Here is a 19,214-nt window from a genome sequence, read left to right on the forward strand (position 1 = left end):
AGATAGTATTCTATCAGACATTACACTGCTATACTTCAAGATAGACCTTGAAATATCCTTCTTGACGCTGAATACAATATCATCGCTCTTGCAGCTATCATTCTAGGGTGAGCAAACTATAACATTTTTCATTATCAGTGAATTTTAGGTCACCAGTGCCTAGGATATGAACCATTATGCATTTCATTTAACTTTTGATGACATCCAATTTGCCTTGATTCATGCTTCATGGATTCCAAGTTATAATTATAAATAGATGTTTCCAGTAGTTTCTTCTCATTTTGAGTCATGCACCATCAGCAAAGAAAGGCCCCAACACTTCCCTCCTGCAATTTTTGATCCATTCAAGTCAATTTGGTCAACTCTAGTTTGATAAAGCAGCTCTTCTTCAGTCATGTTTTGAGTGCTTTCTGACCACAGAGTAGTAGTGCTTCTCAACCTTCCTAATGCCACGACCCTTCAGTACAGTTCCTCATGTTGCAGTGACCCCACAACCACAACATTATTTTTGTTGCTACTTCATAACTGTAATTTTGCTACTGTTATGAATCGCACGACTTCTGTGAAAAGGACTTAGAGGCTTATCTTCTAGTATTGTTTATGATAGTATTCTGTTGCTAATTTTCATGAGAAATTCAGTATCTGAAAATGTTTCAGTGCTATTCAGAAGATTTTCAGTGGCTAATTCCTGTGAAGTGGACAGTCCAGTCCTTCTTGGTAGTCTGTCCTTAGTGTAGAATCTCTGTTGAAACTTGCTCTCATTGGGTGGCCCTGCTAGTATTAGAACACACCAGTGATATACCTTCCAGAAGCACAGAAACACACAAGCTCCCACAGTAAGACATGCTGGCAGATAAGTGTTTGCAGACATATGCACGACCATGCTTATTGCAACAGTTTCCGTAACAGCAAAAAGATGGAAACAATATAAAAAATTGTAGAGGGCTAGAGAAACTGGTTCATACACACAATAAAATATTAGGCATTCTTCAAAAATAATGACAAGTCAATGAATACCTCATGGCATGGACAACATTGGAGGGCATTGTGCTCAGCAAAATTAGTCCATTTCATAACAATAAATATTTCATGACTCCATTATTATAAAGGGGGGAAAATAAAAATTAAGAATAGTTTTCACATCAAAGGAAAGCACTTGGGAGACTATAATGAGACATTGGGCTTGGGGAAGGGGAAGAGGGGACAGACAAGAAGGGAATGAGGAAGAGTAGTGGGGCAAAAAAAAGAAGAATCACATACACAAGGGCAGGTACTGGGATACTGACCCTGTTCTGATACTATGGACTGGGCAGCTCTGTATCGTTTGTTTCTTTGTATGTATTATATTTCACAAATAAAAGGGACATAATAATAAACCAATATATCTTTTAATTAAAAAGACAGAGAGAGGGTCACCCTCTTAAGAATCTCTCCAGATTCCTTACTGCTCTAAACACCGGTCTGAGTGGTTATAAAGAAGGAAAGTAAAATTGAAACTTATTTTCATTTATTTTGTGACACGTGAGCTGTTTTCAAACAGAGAGAGGAGAGAGAGAGAGAGAGAGAGGAGTCGGGAATAGTCCTAGTGATGCCGAGGCTCAGCTGAAACACTGAGCTTTACATGCACATAGATAACACCTGGTAGCACAAATACTGATGGTCTTGGCTGCTAATTGATTGCTTGGCAGTTCAAACCAACCCAGTGGCATCACAGAGTTCAACCAGGTGAGCAGCTCTTAGGAACATTCCAGCCAAGTGTGAAAAATCAATTCCATGTCACATGATCACAATAAGTGTATGTGTCCATGACCAATTATTGCAGAAGAGAGGAAAGGCTAATCATTGATGAGCTAAGCATCTATTTTAATGACATAGAAAATGAACAGATAAATCCCAAATAAAGTAGAATAATGACAATAGTGGAAACGAGAACAGGATTTAATGAAAAAATCGGGTTGAAAATTGCTAAAAAATATTTTTGGAAGTGACTACTAATAGGGACTAATTTCACATGCAGAAGCAATGAGATACAGAAAAATGAAATACACCAGGAATAAAATTAATACATAGCTATAGACACTGCATATACTTACTGGATTATAATTAGAGGATATTTGGGGTAATTTTAAGCCAGCAAATTATAAAACCTAAAATAGCATAAATTCCTGGATAGGAAAAAATGAACTAGAATTCCAAAGAATTGAAGACTCATTATTTTCAAGTGACATAAGTGTTTATGTGGAAAATCCAAAATAAATTATAAATTAATTATTAGAATATTGGTAAGAAGGTTTAACATATTTTGGATACTTAATAAGATATGTGACTACATTTCATTACACCAGCGGTAAATAATTAGAAAAGTATATATATATATGATGGTTTATATATGTAAACCTAGTACTGTGGCTGGAGTGCAGACTTAACACAGGAACTATGGCTTATATATCACAATGGGCATCTCAGCAGGTACTCCAATAGACTCAACAGCTAGCTCGGCAGTCATGGCCTCTGGAGAACAGGGCCTCCTTCTCCTCTTCCACAGCAGAGAGTGTTCAACAGTTGATGGTGCTGTGGTTCACACCTGGCTGCTAACAAAAGGATGGAAAGTGGAAGCACATCAGCTGCCCCATTGGAGGAAGATGGGGCAGTCTTCTTTGTTCTCCATTTACTCCGCTTCCCCTTCTCACTCTTTTGTAACCAATTGCCTATATTAAATCACTTCTACTTGAAGTACCTTCATAGTTTCTGTGCACACTGACTGATACAGATCCTTTACACCCTAAAAAACCAGAGAGATGCATACAGATGTATAAAGCTCATGTTCTACTAGTGTACTTGGTCAGTATCTTTCATGGTCATTTTCAGGCTGACTTCATGTTGGAACAAGTAGTTTTGGTGGTAGGAATATTTGCCTCATAAGTAACAGCAATGTGATCATTTGTATCAGGTAGATTTGAAGACCAGTAACTCATGGTCTTAGAGAAAACAAATGCAGTAGAGATGTACTATATTTATTAAACCAAAGTCTCACACAGGAACCTAAATGATAGGTGTATATGCATATGTATGTGTGCATACATATATAGATACACATACATATGTTGACATATAATGCACATATTTCATATATATATATATATATTTAGCCATTTATCTGTATATATGTGTATATTGGATGTTTGTCTTAGAAACATTTTAATTATTATCACCAAAATTTTAGTAACAATTCTCTTTCAACCATTACTAAAAAATTAAGGAAGAAAAAGCTATACTGTCTTTCTCTATTATCTTTTTCTCTTGGAGGAGTCTCAAACTTATTAAGTCATTTTGCTTCCTATTTAAACATCAAGGCATATTAGCTCCTATTACACCACTCAATTTTTCATTATCCACAATCAGTGCTTATTTACAATCGACACCCATGGAAGCTGCACTCAAGAAATCAAATTATCTATTACATTAGACAAACCGGCTGCCTTGGACTTCTACTGAGTGTAAAGAGCAAAGACTGCACTGTGAGGACTACGGCGCATCTGACCCAAGCCAGGTATTTTCAATCACCTCATCTGCATGCGGAAGTTGGACAACGAATCATGAAGGCCAGAAGTGTATTGATGCATTTGAATGACAAGGTTTGTGAAGAATAGGGGAAGTACTATGGGCTTTGAGAAAAAAACACATCTCTTTCAGAAGTAGTATGACCAAAATTTTCCTCAGAAGAGAGTATGGCAAAGCTGTCTCACATACTTTGGTCATATTAACAGGAGGGACCAGTTCCTAAGAAAGACCATTAGTCTTGGTAACATAGAGGTTCAGTGAAAAAGAGGAAGATTACAAGAGAGGGACTTACATAGTGCCTGCAACAATGGTCTCAAACTCATCACTTGTGAGGATGGCACAGGAGGGGCAGTATTGGACACACAGTGCTTTGAGTCAGAATCAACTTGCTGGTACCTAACAAGACCAGCAATGAAGCATTCAGTGTTAAGGCAAAATATTACTCCTTTATAAAGAATGATATTTTAAAAATTAAAATAATTAAAAAATTTTAAATAAAAAAGAATTAAATTTTTAAATGATCATCTTGTGAACTAAATATTTGATAATAAAACTAACTCATAACATGGGGACACTTTTGGAATAAGAGGGAATGAATTTATAAAACTGTAAGATCTGCGTATATGTTTATTTCATTTTCACATAAGTGGAGGTGACTGGAGAGGAATGTATTGATTTTTACTTTTTATAATTTTCAGTATTTTACAGGAGGCTTTACCTTTCAAGGGGAAAGAATGTGGGTCGGTGACTTCCTCAATTTTCACTAATGCAGTCACGTTTGCAATTAGGTTGTTGCATTTGGAAAGAACAATGGGCTAGAAATGCTTAGACAGTAGCAGTGCAAAGTTAAATTGGAATATTGAACCCCAAGTCCCATTTTCAACCTATACCTGAAACAGTGGTGTAATTTGTACTTAAGAGGGCTGGTGTTTTCTTTGGCTTTAAAAAAAGTTTCGCAGTTACACCCATTATTCAAATCATTTGAATTTTCACTAGTTATTTTAAGGTAATTTCTTTTGATTCGATGTCCACTGGATTTACACTATTTTCATTTTAGTTCAATGTTAAGATTAGCATTACACAAACTAAAATAAATCATGGTAGTCTAGAAAAAGCCACGCATTTATATGGAGTATCTTTTACAGCCCCTGGATTCCTAGCCTTCCATCAGAAGCATAGCATCAGGTAAGAAGGAAGCAGAATGTGAGATCCTCTCCTGACAGCGTGCCTTGTGAGTGTAGACGACAAACCTTCTGGTTGTCAGCCCAGCACTTTAACCACCATGTCACCTGGTTTCCTTGAAGTGACTTGCCGTGCTATTCTGTGACATAAACAGGCAGGTTATGGAGGCAGTGGGCGTGGGTTCAGAGCTGAGGTCCACCACTTATTAGCTCTATGACTGTCAGAAAATGGCTTAATTCTTTGGCTATCTCATCTTGTTTTGAGTTGGAAAACTATCTCCCTCAGGACTTTGTGATGATTAAATGAATTGCTTTACACAATTCTTACAACACTGGCTATCACAGAGCATAGATCACAAGACGATCTATAATTATTAACTACAAAATGATGGTACATATATAGAGCACCCTTATAAGTCTTCCAAGTCAACCACCAAACCAAAAGTCTTCAGCCTCTACAACCTCAGATAAGTGTCAGTGTGACCAACAGACAGAAAAAGTACCAAGTGTTTTCACACTAGGTTGAAAAGGTCAACTTGGGAAGAGAGAGGGGTGGGGGAGCAGCGCCTGTCTGTTCACTTCGCTGGGTTATTTATTTTCTCTGCCCTTGTTAGACAGAACTAAATAACTAAACTGAAAGCTAATTGATTTGTGTTCACTTGTTAGTAGCAATAAATAAACAATCTGGACCAACATCATTTCATTTATGTGGACAATCTGCAGCCTCCCTTCAGGAAAGATAATGAACTGGGAAACAGAAAGGAAACAAGAGAAGTATTGACCTCTGTTTACAAAGCAAACTGTGTAACATGTTTTCCCAGATTTGGTATATAGTGTATCTGCTTGCAGGCCAGAATTTTCTTTTATGAGGTACAATAGGAGGTTAATGGATAAAATGAGCAGATGGTAATATTCTGGAAAATAGTGATAATACTTATGCCACTGTCAGGGTCTCAGCCCCGCTGAGTGATACGGTAACTCAGCAGAGGGGAGTAGTGCCCAGGGGTACATACACAATCTGCAATATTAGTCCGTTAACTGGCTGAGTGATTAGGGGTGCACACCCAGGCATGCACATATGCACACAAGAATGTAGCTACATAAAATACAGACTAAGATGATCTACACACTAAAAAGGTCCAGGGACATTTTTCAAGTTATGACATGTCTAAGGAGTGTCAATTTCATTTTGAACAATATTGCAAAGAACTTCTCAAATATATTATACTTGAAAATTCATAAACTAACCTTGAGCATTACACGGGCAATCTAAATGTAGTTGTGTATTTGCTGTGTAACTAATACTGTAAGTCACTACAGAGTCGCTGCCTGCCGACGCATAGCCATCCTATGGGACAGGGAAGGGGTGCCCTTGTACTTAGTGTCTGAGACTATAAGACTTCAGGGTAGTAGACAGCCCCATCTATCTCCAACAGAGCTGTTGGCGTTTTGAAATGCTGACCTTGCAGATTGAAGCCGACTGCATAACCACTATGCTACTAATTAGTCTTGCTAATAAGTAAGATCATTTGGCTGTAAGCATTGTGCTTTTTCGAAGAAGTCAGTTGTTTTCAGGAAAAACAAAACGAAAACAGGATTAGAGGGGAAGTTGTGCCTTGTATTATTATGTAAGCACTATTGCTCAGTCAATTAGATGGAAATGCCCCAAACATTTGGTATAAGAACTGCTGAAGGCACCACTCTTCTTAAAAACAGTTTTGATTCTCTATTCTAATTGAAATGTCACTCCAATTTGCAAATAATATAGGCAATATACATCAATACATTTCTGTTATTGACTGAATTTTATTTTTGCTTAACACCAATATCAAGTCAGGTAATCCACATTTGAAAGTTATCATCTGCGTATAAGGATTTTCCATTAGTAGTATCACACTTTCATTTGAACAATAGGAAAGAATTGTCAGATATTTTAGAAAAAAATATTTTATTATGTAAAACAGAGAAAAAATATAAATTTTGGCCCAATACTAATGATGCAAAATGTATCAAAAGTAACTAATAATGGCCCAAGAGTACAGGGATTATTTTATTCCTGACTCAAGACTCAAGTTATAAAAGAATATTCCAAGGACCTAAAAGGACGTCTCAAAAACTAAAGGTCCGGCCGTGTTGGTGTTGCTGTGGTGAGATACCAGCAAGTCTTTTCCAGCTCTTCGCTACCCTATATCCCACCCAACTAACCACCACCCACCTGGTCCCGCGCCAGCCTCACAATTGTTCCTATTCGGACAAGGATGTTTGAGCCCCTGCTGGAAGCCGCTGGGTCAGTGCATCTCATTGAGAGCTTTCCTCTTTTCCATGCCTCTCTATTTATACTTAATATTCATTATAATGATTACTTTTACATAATAACCTTCTCCAAGGACCGATCTCGCCTGATAACATATCCAAAATGTCTGCGAGGAAGTCTTTCATCCTGGCCTGTAAGGAGCATTCTGGTTATCCTATCAAGACCGTACTCTTGTTCTCTGGGCAGTCCACCATACAGTCAATACTCTTCACCAGCACCACAGTCCAAGGCATTGAACCTTCTCCATTCTCCCTTATTTAAAGTTCAACTTTCACATGCATACGAGGTGACTGAAAACACCATGACTTGGGACAGGTGCGCTTTATTCCTTAAAGTATAACATCCTTTCTTTTCAACACTTCAAAGAAATGTCGTGCAGCATATTCACTAAGTGCACTGCTTCATTGAATCTCTTGACTGTTGCTTCCAGGAGCCCTGATTGTGGATACAACCAAAAAAAAAAAATCCTTGAAAACTTCATCCTTTCTCCATTTATCATAATGTTACCTATTGGCCCAGTTGTGATGATTTTGATTTTCTTTAAAGTGAGTTGTAATCCATACTGAGGGCTGCAATCTTTGACCTTCATTAGCAAATGCTTCAAGTCCACTTCACTTTCAACAAGGAAGGCTGTGTTATTTGCATACTAAAGGTTGTTAATAAGCTGTCTTTCAGTACTGATGTCCCATTCTTCTTCATATAATCCAGCTTCTCTAATGATTTGCCAGCATACCGATTGAATATGTATGGTGAGAGGATACAGCCCCAATGTACAACTCTTCTAATTTTAAACCCATGCATTATTTCATTGTTGTGTTTGCATAATTGCCCCTGGATCCATGTACAGGTTATGAATGAGCAAGGTAGGTCTTTTGGGAATTTTTATTCTCAAGGCTATCTATAACTTGTTATGATCTACACAGTCAAATTCCTTGGTGTAGTCAATGAAACACAAGTAAAAATTCTTATTTCTCTGCTTTGGGCCAAGATACATTTGACATCAGTACTGATATTCATTGTTCCGTGTCCTCTTCTGAACCTGCCCTGAAAATCTGGCAGCACACTGTCAATGTGCTGCTGAAAATTTTTTGGATGATCTTCAGCAAACTTGTACTTGCATGCGATATCAATGATCTTGTTCTATAATTTGAACATTCTGTTGGGGCACCGTTCTTTGGAATGGGTACAAATATGGATCTCCTCCACACAGTTGACCAGTTAGCTGTCATCCAAACTGCCTGGCATAGACAAGTGAGTGCTCCCAGTGCTTCCTCAGCTCATTGAAACATTTCAATTGGTATTCCATCAATTCATGGAGCTTGCTTTTGACTAATGCTTTCAGTTAAGCATGGAATTCCTCCAGTACTATTGATTCATGTTTGATCAATTTGGGACTCAGGATGTTGGTAGAATTCTTCAGTGTTTTTATCACTGGGTTTATTATTTGATACACACATTTGTATACTAGTTGGGTTGACTGGATTTCTTTGTATGTGGGTAGATAATATCCTATCACAGACACCACTGGACTTCAATATCTTGAAATGTATTGCAGTGGCATTAGTAAACCAGGTGGCTTTCTGATTCAAAAAATGGCCAATATCAATCCATTTCAGCTCACTAACACCTAGGGTATGGATCATTAAACAATCATCTTCCTTTTTTATGACTTCCAATTTTCCATAGTTTCATACTTAGTGCATTCCAACCTCCCATTATTTATTGATGTCTTCGCCTGTTTCTTTATCCTTTTGAGTCATACACCACCAGCAAATCCAAGTCCCAAAGCCTTTACCCCCGCAGGTTTTACTCCATCCAAGCCATCATACTCAATTCTACTTTGAGAAGACAGTCACAGGTTGGGAACCTGCTGGCCTGAAGGGCTCATCTGCTGGCACTGTCTCTGACCATGCTCACCTTCTAGTCATTAGGTTTTCCGTAACTGACAATATTTCAATGTGATCCATCTGGTTTTCAGTTGCTAATGCTACTAAAGTGACAACCTATTCTTTCTTCACAGTCTGTTCCTGGTCTGGAAGCTCTGCTGAAGCCTGTTTACTTAGGGTGATGCTGTTGACATTTAAAATACCAGTGACGTAGCCTTGAGAATTACAGTGACACACAAAGCATCACAGTATGAACAACTGGCAGATAAGTGATGGAAAAGACACGTTAGTAGAAATTAAAATACCAATACAAATGTGGAAAGAAAAAATGATTGGAAAATCTCTTAAAAATAGAGCAAAGATAGGAAAAATTTACATAGGAAAGAAAATACAAGCTTCAAATGAACTAATCAACAAGATTGAATGTTTGAATAAAATATTCCAGAGAGTAAAACTAAGTTAAATAAAATAGTATAGGAGGGAGCTATCAATTTAAAACTCAGATATATATTCAGAAGTGAAACTCGGAATTTCTAAATTTAAAGGCCCACTAATTTTCTAGGATAGCACAGGAAAACAAATCTTTATCGAGGCAACATGCAATATATATACATATAAACACCCAAGGTCCTAAAATCTTCCACAGAGAAAAGAAAAATCATAAAATATATAAAATATCAAGAATCAAAATATCAACAGATTTCCTAAGTAAATATATTGGAAGCCATAGTACAATGGGGCCCCCTTTCATAGTGTGCAGTTTTACCTCTTGTGAGCATCAAGCAACTGGCTCTGAGTTATTGCACCCAGTGGCATCACCTTGAAAGGTTTTCTCTGGTCAAAGTGAATTTTTTCATAAAAGCAGTTTTCCTGGAACCTCCTTTTTGTGATGGCTGATTTAAGAGAACAGCATGAAGCTGTGTAATTTTGTCTCCTGCTCAGGAAAAATGACACAGAAAGTGTTGGGACGTTAAACAGCTTATAAGGATTGCGCTATGGGAAAAACTCAAGTGTATGGGATTTTCTTATTTCAAAAAAGGTGAAATGTTGATTGATGATGAACTTTTTTCTGGATGTCGGTCAACTTCCCAAACAGAAGACGATGTCAACTCGTAGTGCATTTGGAGTTCGTTCCACTAGGCCAGGCTGTTAATCAAGCTTTCTATTTAGAGGTTTGAAAAGCTCATGTAACAGTGTGGGACAAAAACGGCTTGCTTTGTATTTGTGGCAGATGGGAGCCTGGTTTATGCCACCAAGACAATGCACCTGCTCATGCAACCAACTCCATGCACCAGTTTTTGGCAAAAAGCAGCGTGCCTTCTTTATAATACACACCTGACTCACCTGACCTCCCTCTGTGTGACTTCTTTTTGTTTCTGTGAATGAAGATGGGTATGAAAAGACAGGGATTTGATGACTTAGAAGAGATAAAGAAAAAATACAAGGGAGGTCCTGTCACTCATCCAAATTAATGAGTTAGAAAAATGTTTCCAAGAATGGAATCACAGATTTGACAAATGCATTATGTGCAATGGAGAGCACTTTGAAGGTGAAAAGGTTTTTTGTTTTTTTAAATGAACTACAAAGCTTTGAAAAAAAAGTCTGTGTTTTTTTGGGTAACCCCTCATATCCCCAGGAAATATTCCCCCTACTCTCTAATAAGCATCCGTGGAACTAACAAGACAAATAAGAACCCTGCACTTAGGCAGTCTCAATGGATGAGATTATGAACACAGGAGGTAATGTTTCAGAGAAAAAGAAATATGACTTCAAGATGATTATGGTGATGATGATTAAAGCATTGGTAATGCTAGCATCTCTATAGTGTAGGGGCAATTATATTGACTTTTCTTTCTTGCTGTTCAAATGTGGTCCCCTGACAAGCAGCATCTATATCACCTTGAAGTTTATTAGAAATACAGACTTGCATGCCCTAACCACCTACAATGATGTTCTCTTGTATAACACCTTGATATCATCAATAATGCCTTCCAATATTAACATATGTACATGCAAAAGAAAAGTAAAAATCTGAACTATTAAATCACAATCTGCATTTGAACAAAATTCTTAATTCTCAAAAAAAAAGAGAGAGAGAAGCTGATGCCAGGGGCTTAGGTGGAGAGCAGATGTTTTTGGAATGATGAGGGCAATGAATGTACAAATGTGCTTTACACAATTGATGTACAGTATGTATGGATTGTGATAAGAGTTGCATGACCCCCTAATAAAACAATTTAAAAAATCTTAATTCACCTATATTCACACTAAAGTTTGAGGCATTCTGCTTTCTTTACATGTCTTACTTAGTAAATCTTCCTAAAACCCAATTAATAAACATTATTATGTGATCCCATCTTAAAGACAAGGAAACTACGACATACAGCGTTCAGTGAGTCGTCCAAGGTCACACAGCCAGGACAAGAAACCAGACTATGTGACGTGAGAATATGTGTTCTGAAATCACTAAATAATTCATATTCTCAATGAACTTTGTGTTTCAGTAAAAAATCCCTATATTTACAAAATAAGGATAATAGGGAAAGAACGCTAAATATACTGAAAAAGGAAAGGTTTAGGAAGAAAACCAAGGTATAGAAGAATTTAGGACTCAAATGTTTCAGTTTAAAAGAAAATGTCACATATTAAATAAAACTCAAGAAAATCAAAGCCTACATGGGATTGAATAAGTTCACGTGGAGGTTGTAAAAAATTGGACAACAGCTAAACGTTTCTGAAGATGCAGCAATCAGAAGTCAATTAAAAGTCAAACCTATAAGGACCCAAGGTGATTCTGGCAGCACTCGCCCGTGTTGCACGTTTCTCAAGTGAAAAATGGTCACAAGTGGGAAAGAAGTCAGGAGCCCTAGACTCCAGTTCAGTGGGATTGCCAGTCCGAATGTCCTTTAGTGATATTTGAGACAGGGATGAAGGTGGGAATACAAAACTGCGGAACTGGTCATGTCGACTTAAATGCTACACCCAAGGTGAGCCCTGCCTCTTAAATAGCTGTGAGTAAAAATTAATACAGGGCACCCACCAACCACCTCAGCAGTAACCGCAGTAACTGGTGACGCACGGAGAATCCGCCCTGGTGAATGTTGTCCCGCCCTTGGAAGATTAGCATTCTGCCCCTTCAGGTTCATTGCTCTTTCCGAGACAACCTCAGAGATGAATTTTCTCTCTCCAGGTTGCACATACAAACGCCAAGCTGAACATCAGAGTTAACGGGATTTTTATTGGTGTTAAAGTATTGCATGGATTAAATGAAGAAGGAAATATAATCTACTCCTGTCACAAATCCACCTTAGAAAATGTGTGGGGAAAGTCTGTTTTCAGCAACTTCAATCCTTTTCTTATACTTCAAAATGCCTTAGATGGTAGCTACCTCCCACATTATGACCTTCCCCTCTTCCAACCATTAATATGGTTCCCCTTTACATGAAAGTGCAGATGAATTTAGAGCATCCTCTTCTTATTATACTTGCCACACATGCTCACTCACCAGATATGTGTACAGCATTACACTTCCTGTTTTCTAAAATTAATTTAAAATATTTTTAACTTTCTTCCATTGTGCATATAAGCATGCTAATTTCTGAGAAAAGCATTTATAATATCAGCATGGTATATGTCAGAGAAAATTATTTTAATTGCTGTTTTCATATTGTGAGGAGCAAAAGTAAAAAGATACCTGCTAGATATTATTTCATTTAATGACAAAAGGAAATAATAAAATGAAATAACCTCTGGGTAGGATGGTGTGTTCTTGAACCTATGTTATTCCTAGCAAAATCTCTTTAGTACTCATGGACATTGAAAGATTGGATGTTTTCAATCCACTTAACATGAATGTATAATATGCATGTCCAAATATGTATTTCTTTTTCTGAGGTTATCATTCAATTTTTCTCTTATGATGGTGTGTTTGGTCAGATTTTCACCACTTGCTTAAGTAAGTAAAGTGTTATTGAAACACAACCATGCCCTTTGCTTTACAAATTATTCATGACGTTACACGACAACAACAGAGTGGAATAGTTGCAAGAGAGACCACAATATAGTCACCAACTGACCTTTCCTAGAGTTTGCCAAGCCCTGGTCTCGAGGCAAATACGAGACAGAAGACAGAGAAGAGTAGTAAGTAGAGCTTTGTTTTGTCTAAAACAAATAAATAAATAAATAAGTCTCAACATCCACACTTATTTCCAGTTCCTTCTAAGGTATCAGTGAATGACAGTAAGGGCATGTAAAAAAATCTAATCATAATAGTTCAGGAAAAAGAAAGACATATGTCATAAGTAAACCAGACATATTGCCAATTTTCTACAAGCTCGAAGCGAGATGCGTCTCGTTGCTGCATATGCCAGCTTAGCAAGAATACTCCAAGGAGGCTGCAGTAAAGGTGCACCCATTGCCTCTAGTAGAAACTGAGGGGCTCCAAGTTTCAAGCTAGCAATTACCAAATGTGCAAGTGAACGGTGGTTGGAATGAAGCTAATTCATGTATTTATAGTGCACAGCTAGGACTGGTCAGTCACTTCAATTTCCTATTCTGTTTGATTGGCTGCCACAATGAATCCCATTTCAAGCTTCATGTAGGGCTTTCAAATGAGAAAGATTCATCTGTAACAGGACTACTCATGTGCATTTGGGACCAGAGGGATGTGCAAAGCAAAATTAAAGTTGTTGGGCCACTAGGGTTCAAAGGAAAGGCAGCTGGATCAGGGAATGGAGACAGAATAAAGTATATTTCCACAAATAGGGGGCATTTGGATGAGCGATTACTCTGAATCTTTTGAGAACGCTCTCTTCTTTTGATGGTCTCTCATATTGTCAACATTGCCTTCCAAATCAGAAATGTTAAAGTCCTTAGTTCCCAATGTCCTTTGCAACCAGAATGCAATATGTGACTTTGGTTGCCATCATGAAGTGTAGCCAATGAAGGTTTCGATCTGACTGTGAGCTCCGTCGAGCAGCAGACTGGCTCCCAGGCAGCCGTTCTGCGGCTGCTTTTGGCAGTCAGTGTTCAATGAGGTTCTGGCAACAGCTTGCTTTTCCTTGCAGTTTCCTTGAGACTCTAGAGGTGGATTCTCCAGCTCTCTAACAATCAGGTGCTTAATATGTCTTAATAAATGTATTCCTGGTTAAAATAAATATGAAGAATCCTCACCCACAACAAAATAAGACAAAATAAAAAAACCCCAAAGCAGAAATCATCTTTAGTTGGATCATTGTTGTGGTCCTAGGACTGCCTGTGGAATCCCTGACCACATACTCTGAGCGCCAGAGCCCAAAGGGACATTGCCAGAGGCATTATCTTTACATGGAATCAGCCTTCACTGTCCAAATGTGAGCATTTGGGGTCCAGAGCCCCACGATCGTAAAAGAAATCCATGGCCGCTGCCTACATCTACTTCTAGAGTTTTACATTCATAACTCTGGAGAGTCAGCCAAGCCCCCTCAGTGGTTGGGATATTGACAACTTTAAATGGAAGACCAAAGTGTGCAATAGAAACACGGATGCAGAGGACACAAAAATCATGCCGACAAGTGAAAGGCTTTATAAACAGGCTTTGAAGAGGATGGCGAGCCTGCAGGGTGAGGGTGCAGAGTGAGACAGGAAGGGTGCGAGTTGGAAGGGGCCACTTAAAAGGGTCCTTTCTGAGTCCTCTTCTGATGAGATGGGTGGTGCAGTGATGTTTTATGCTTTTCTTTATCTCTGTTACACTCAAAACACAAAAGGAAGAGAGAGAGAGATGACCGTGTTGAAAGCCCTTGTTTTCTTCCACATGGGAGATGGAAAACAAGGGTGAGAGAAGTTATAATTGGAGGAAAAGTAAAATTGAAACTGATTCCAATACTTTTGTGAAACATGGGATACTTTCAAATAAACAAACACAAGGAATTCTTTATAAGTTATGTTATGTATTTTCCCCAGAGAAATTTGAGAAAATTGGATAACAGAAAGACAGGGGAAAATAGTTTGGGAAAAGAAGCTTGGAAAGCGATCTTGGAGATTAATAAAATTATTTTAAGATAAAATATTGTATAGACAACTGAACAACAGAACGCACAGTGATTAAGGACATATTAGGAAGACATAAAATTAAAGAAAACTGAAAGCACGCTACAAAAATATAGAGAGGAGACAAATGTTAGAAGGAAGCTAAGAGACATAGAGCTATAATCAGAAAGTACCCTCAAATTTAATAAATTGTTATAGAAAAATAAGAAAAAAGACAATGAGGAGAAATAGCACACAAATATAAAAATATAATTTAAATTGGGAAAGGACATAAAAAATATTTGAACATAATTTTTGGTGAAATTTCACCACTTTATAAAAGAATATCCTAAGTATTGCTACCAGTAAAACCAAATATCTTCAGAGAAATGAGAATCAAAATAGAATCAAATATAGAGTGTTATTTTTATACTACATTTTTATTACATATTATATTTTATACTATATTTTTATACTATAATATGTAAAAATAAATTAAATGTACTTACAAAAATATCTCCCAGGGAAAGCGCACACTTAAGAAACAAACGTAAAAGGCCCAAGTTACTTGTGGGGGAAAAAAAGGATAGTTATAGACGTAAAATAAATAAAATGTTACATGTTAAGTGGAGGTCAGAGGTTATGCAATTTTTTATACTATTTAGTGAGACTGTCCAAAGTTTATTGGCAAATATTTATGTAATTAATAATGTTGCTAACAAAACCAGGAGTGAGGCAAAGTATAAGGGGATGCCAGAATTAGTACTGTGATAAATTTATAATCTAAGAGATATTATATAAAAGTGATAAATAAAAAGCATGGTAATTGGTACTTTAAAAAAATTATTGCATTCTCCATCAAGGAGACTCTGGAAATTTTCAAATATATTTGTCCCTAAGGAGTTGGCACAAGGGGTAGAAGCAAAAAAGGAGAACATTAGTAGTTGATTTTATAAATTTAATACTTTTTAAACTTAGCTCATCTGATATTTTATGATGCCAATAATACACTAAGGTAAAATACAAGACATTTTTATAAGGATGTCCTCATATTTGAATACCCAAAATATTAAATTCATCCAAAATGGCATGATTAAGACATTTGATTACAAATCAGAAAATACTGGTTTTCCTCTTTGGTCAACCAACAGATGCTTATGCAGCTACCTCAATATTAATGCGTTATTAACCATTTATTTCATAGAAGAACATTGCGATCCTGAAGATGACACCTCTTTGGATAACAATGACCCCCACCTGTATGCATTAAAAGCTAGGCTTCTTTTCTACAAGATTACAACTCTCCACTTTCCAAATCATTTGCTCTTGCGCCCACGTCATCCATATCTCCAGTCCCTTGAGACTCTACCCTTCTTCTCAAACACCAAACTCCTCTTCCCCTCACTTGCCTCCTTATCAAGCTTAGCATCCGTAGATGATTAGGAACAGGTCAGTTTATCTATCACTGTACTGCAGCAACTACCACATTGGAGAAAAGACTCTACACATTCTTATTGAAATGACCCCCAAATAAACGACTGCTGCCATTGCTGTTCTGTGCCATTGGATTGCTTTTTTCCACTAATTTTGCTAACCAAATTGGATCTCCATCTGCAGAAGAATGAAACAGGACCCATACTTCACCCCAAGAGCAAAAATGAACTCAACATGTATAGAAGACTGAAAACTCAAAGCTATCAAGATCAGATAAATAGTGATAGAAAGATGATTAAATAGTGACACATTTAAGGCCCTACTACAAGACACAGACACATTACCACACATACTGAAGGAGGGGCACACGGTAGAAGAGAACTAGCTGACTAGGGCTTAGTAATCAAAATACACCTATGGGATTTAAAAGACATAATTAATAGAGTAAAAAGAGAATCCACGGACTGGAGAGGGGGAATCTCTAAGAATTACACACTGGACAAATGACGAATCTTTTTAATCTTTAAAACACGGGAATACCTCAATAATAAAAGCACACGCATAATCCACAAAGGACACAAACAGAGAAGTCACCAAAAATTGCAACCAATGTTCAAACATACATATAAAAAAAGACACATGATCATCAACCATTCTGGAAAGGCAAGTCAAGGCAAGACATAACTTTACACCAATAATGGCAGCCAAATTAAAAAACAAAAAACCAGAAGACCATCAATTTTGGAGAGGGTGTGGAGATTTTACAGCTCTCATGTGTTGCTGGTGGGTCTGTAAATATATACACCATCGTGGAAAGCAATGAGGTGCTACTTAAAACTGTGAATAGTAAACCTATATGATCCGTAATACCTCTGTTGGGTATATAATCTAAGGTAGTATGAGCTATAACATGAACAGACCTATACACTCTTACATTCATCACAGCACTGCTCACAATAGCAATAAGTTGGAAATAGACCAAATGCCCATTAGCAGAAGAATGCTACATACAATGATACATGCACACAATGGAATATTATACATCACTGAAAAACAATGATGAAATCATGACGTAGCTCACGACAGAGATGAAATGAGAAGACATTATGCTGAATGAAGTTAGTCAATAACAAAAGGAAAAATATTGTATGAGACCATTACCATAAAAGTAAATGCAAGAAGAAAGACTTGAAATTCAAAGGGAACAGATAAAAGGGAGGTTCCTAAGGGAGGAAGGGAAAAGGTGGAAGGGCAAAGGTGAAAAGACAAAATGGAAGTCTATAAGGGGACCAAAGATCGGGGAGGCGGTGAGAGAGCATAGGGGAGTGGGGGTGGAATAGAGGGGCAACTGATGAGTAAATGGACTGAACTGTTGGATACAAGTTGATGATCTTAGGTGTCAACACCCCCTACATAATTAATAATTTTTGAAAATCATTTAAACATCCACAAACAAGTTCCAACATTGCAACACAATTTTGTGGTAACATTGAGGGCTCTTTGTCTATGCGCTTCAGATCGTTTGTTTCATTGGCCAGGGTGGATGGTCCAATTCAGTGGGCGTTGGTAGCAAGAGCTTGTGTTTTAATGCTTTTTTCCAGTTCCTGTTCTCAGTTTCAAATTCAGGAATGCAGATTAACACAACTATCTAGAGTTTCCATCTCCCTGTGAGTGAAAATGACAAGGTGTCTGGCAGGTCTTCATGGAAACTAAGCACTGCATTCTACTTATATTTGCTGTGATTGGGTGAAATATCAAACTTCTGACAAATGCTAGCTGACAGAGAACCACTTAGACCCAATCTGCAACTTTCAAAAATCCTCGGTCTCAGGAAAAACAAATCAAAATGAAAACTGCTATTCTATAGTAATTTTACATGTATAACTCTCAGGAGGGTAAAGAGAAATAACGTTTCTTTCTGGAAATTAGGAGGAATGAGGTTGCTAATACACAACAGGTTGCCAATACCAAAAAGCATGTTCCATGAATGTTGGCGGAGGAATGAAAGTTGGAAATAAAATGAAAACATTCTTACTATGCAGGTTGGGAACATGTTGAATTAATGTCAACAAACCATACCTCTCAAAGGCCCATCTCAGCAAATTTATGTTGTTTAAAAATAAAAGTTATGTGCTAACAACAAGGAAGTTTTATTAAATGCCTTAAGCTTCATGCAGCACATGGTGAATGTTTGTCCCAGTATTTCAAACTTACAGGGGATTTTTCAAGATTCTACTTTTAAAATATATATCAAACTGCCATGGGAGGACATTGTTCTTTCTATTAAAAAAAGTGAATACTTTTTATAGAAAGGCAAGAAGATTACTCAAGACAATTGTTATACCTGTTTATCATCAAGCTCATCATCAACAAATATTTATTGAACACATAACTATTGGAGTTAATACTCTGATCAACTATGAAGTCAAAAAATGTAAATGTCATTTTCTGTTTACAGAGATAACATAATACTGTTGGAATAAAGTAAACATTGTGTATCATTCATTCATTTTATACTCCCTCCTACTTGCCAAACATTGTGCCTAGTGTGGGTCAGGTAGAAAGAATAAAAAACATACAACCTTTTATCGCTGATGAGCCAGATATTCTTCCAGACATGATTCAAATAGTAGCTCACCAAATTTAATCCTCTGACAACAAATCAATCAGGCAATGAGTGAAGCTCACCAAACAACCACATGTGTCCTGGGCCCCTTTGCCCTCGCACTTGTGTTGGGTCATGTGACGGTTTTCTATAGTAGATGGAGATCAAAAGTAACAAGTACTATTCTAGGTCAAGCACATTAAAACTAATGTCCTCAACACCTCTCA

Source organism: Echinops telfairi, unplaced genomic scaffold, assembly GCF_000313985.2.
Source record: "Echinops telfairi isolate 266 unplaced genomic scaffold, ASM31398v2 ScPeMD7_7420;HRSCAF=8458, whole genome shotgun sequence".
NCBI lineage: Eukaryota > Metazoa > Chordata > Mammalia > Afrosoricida > Tenrecidae > Echinops > Echinops telfairi.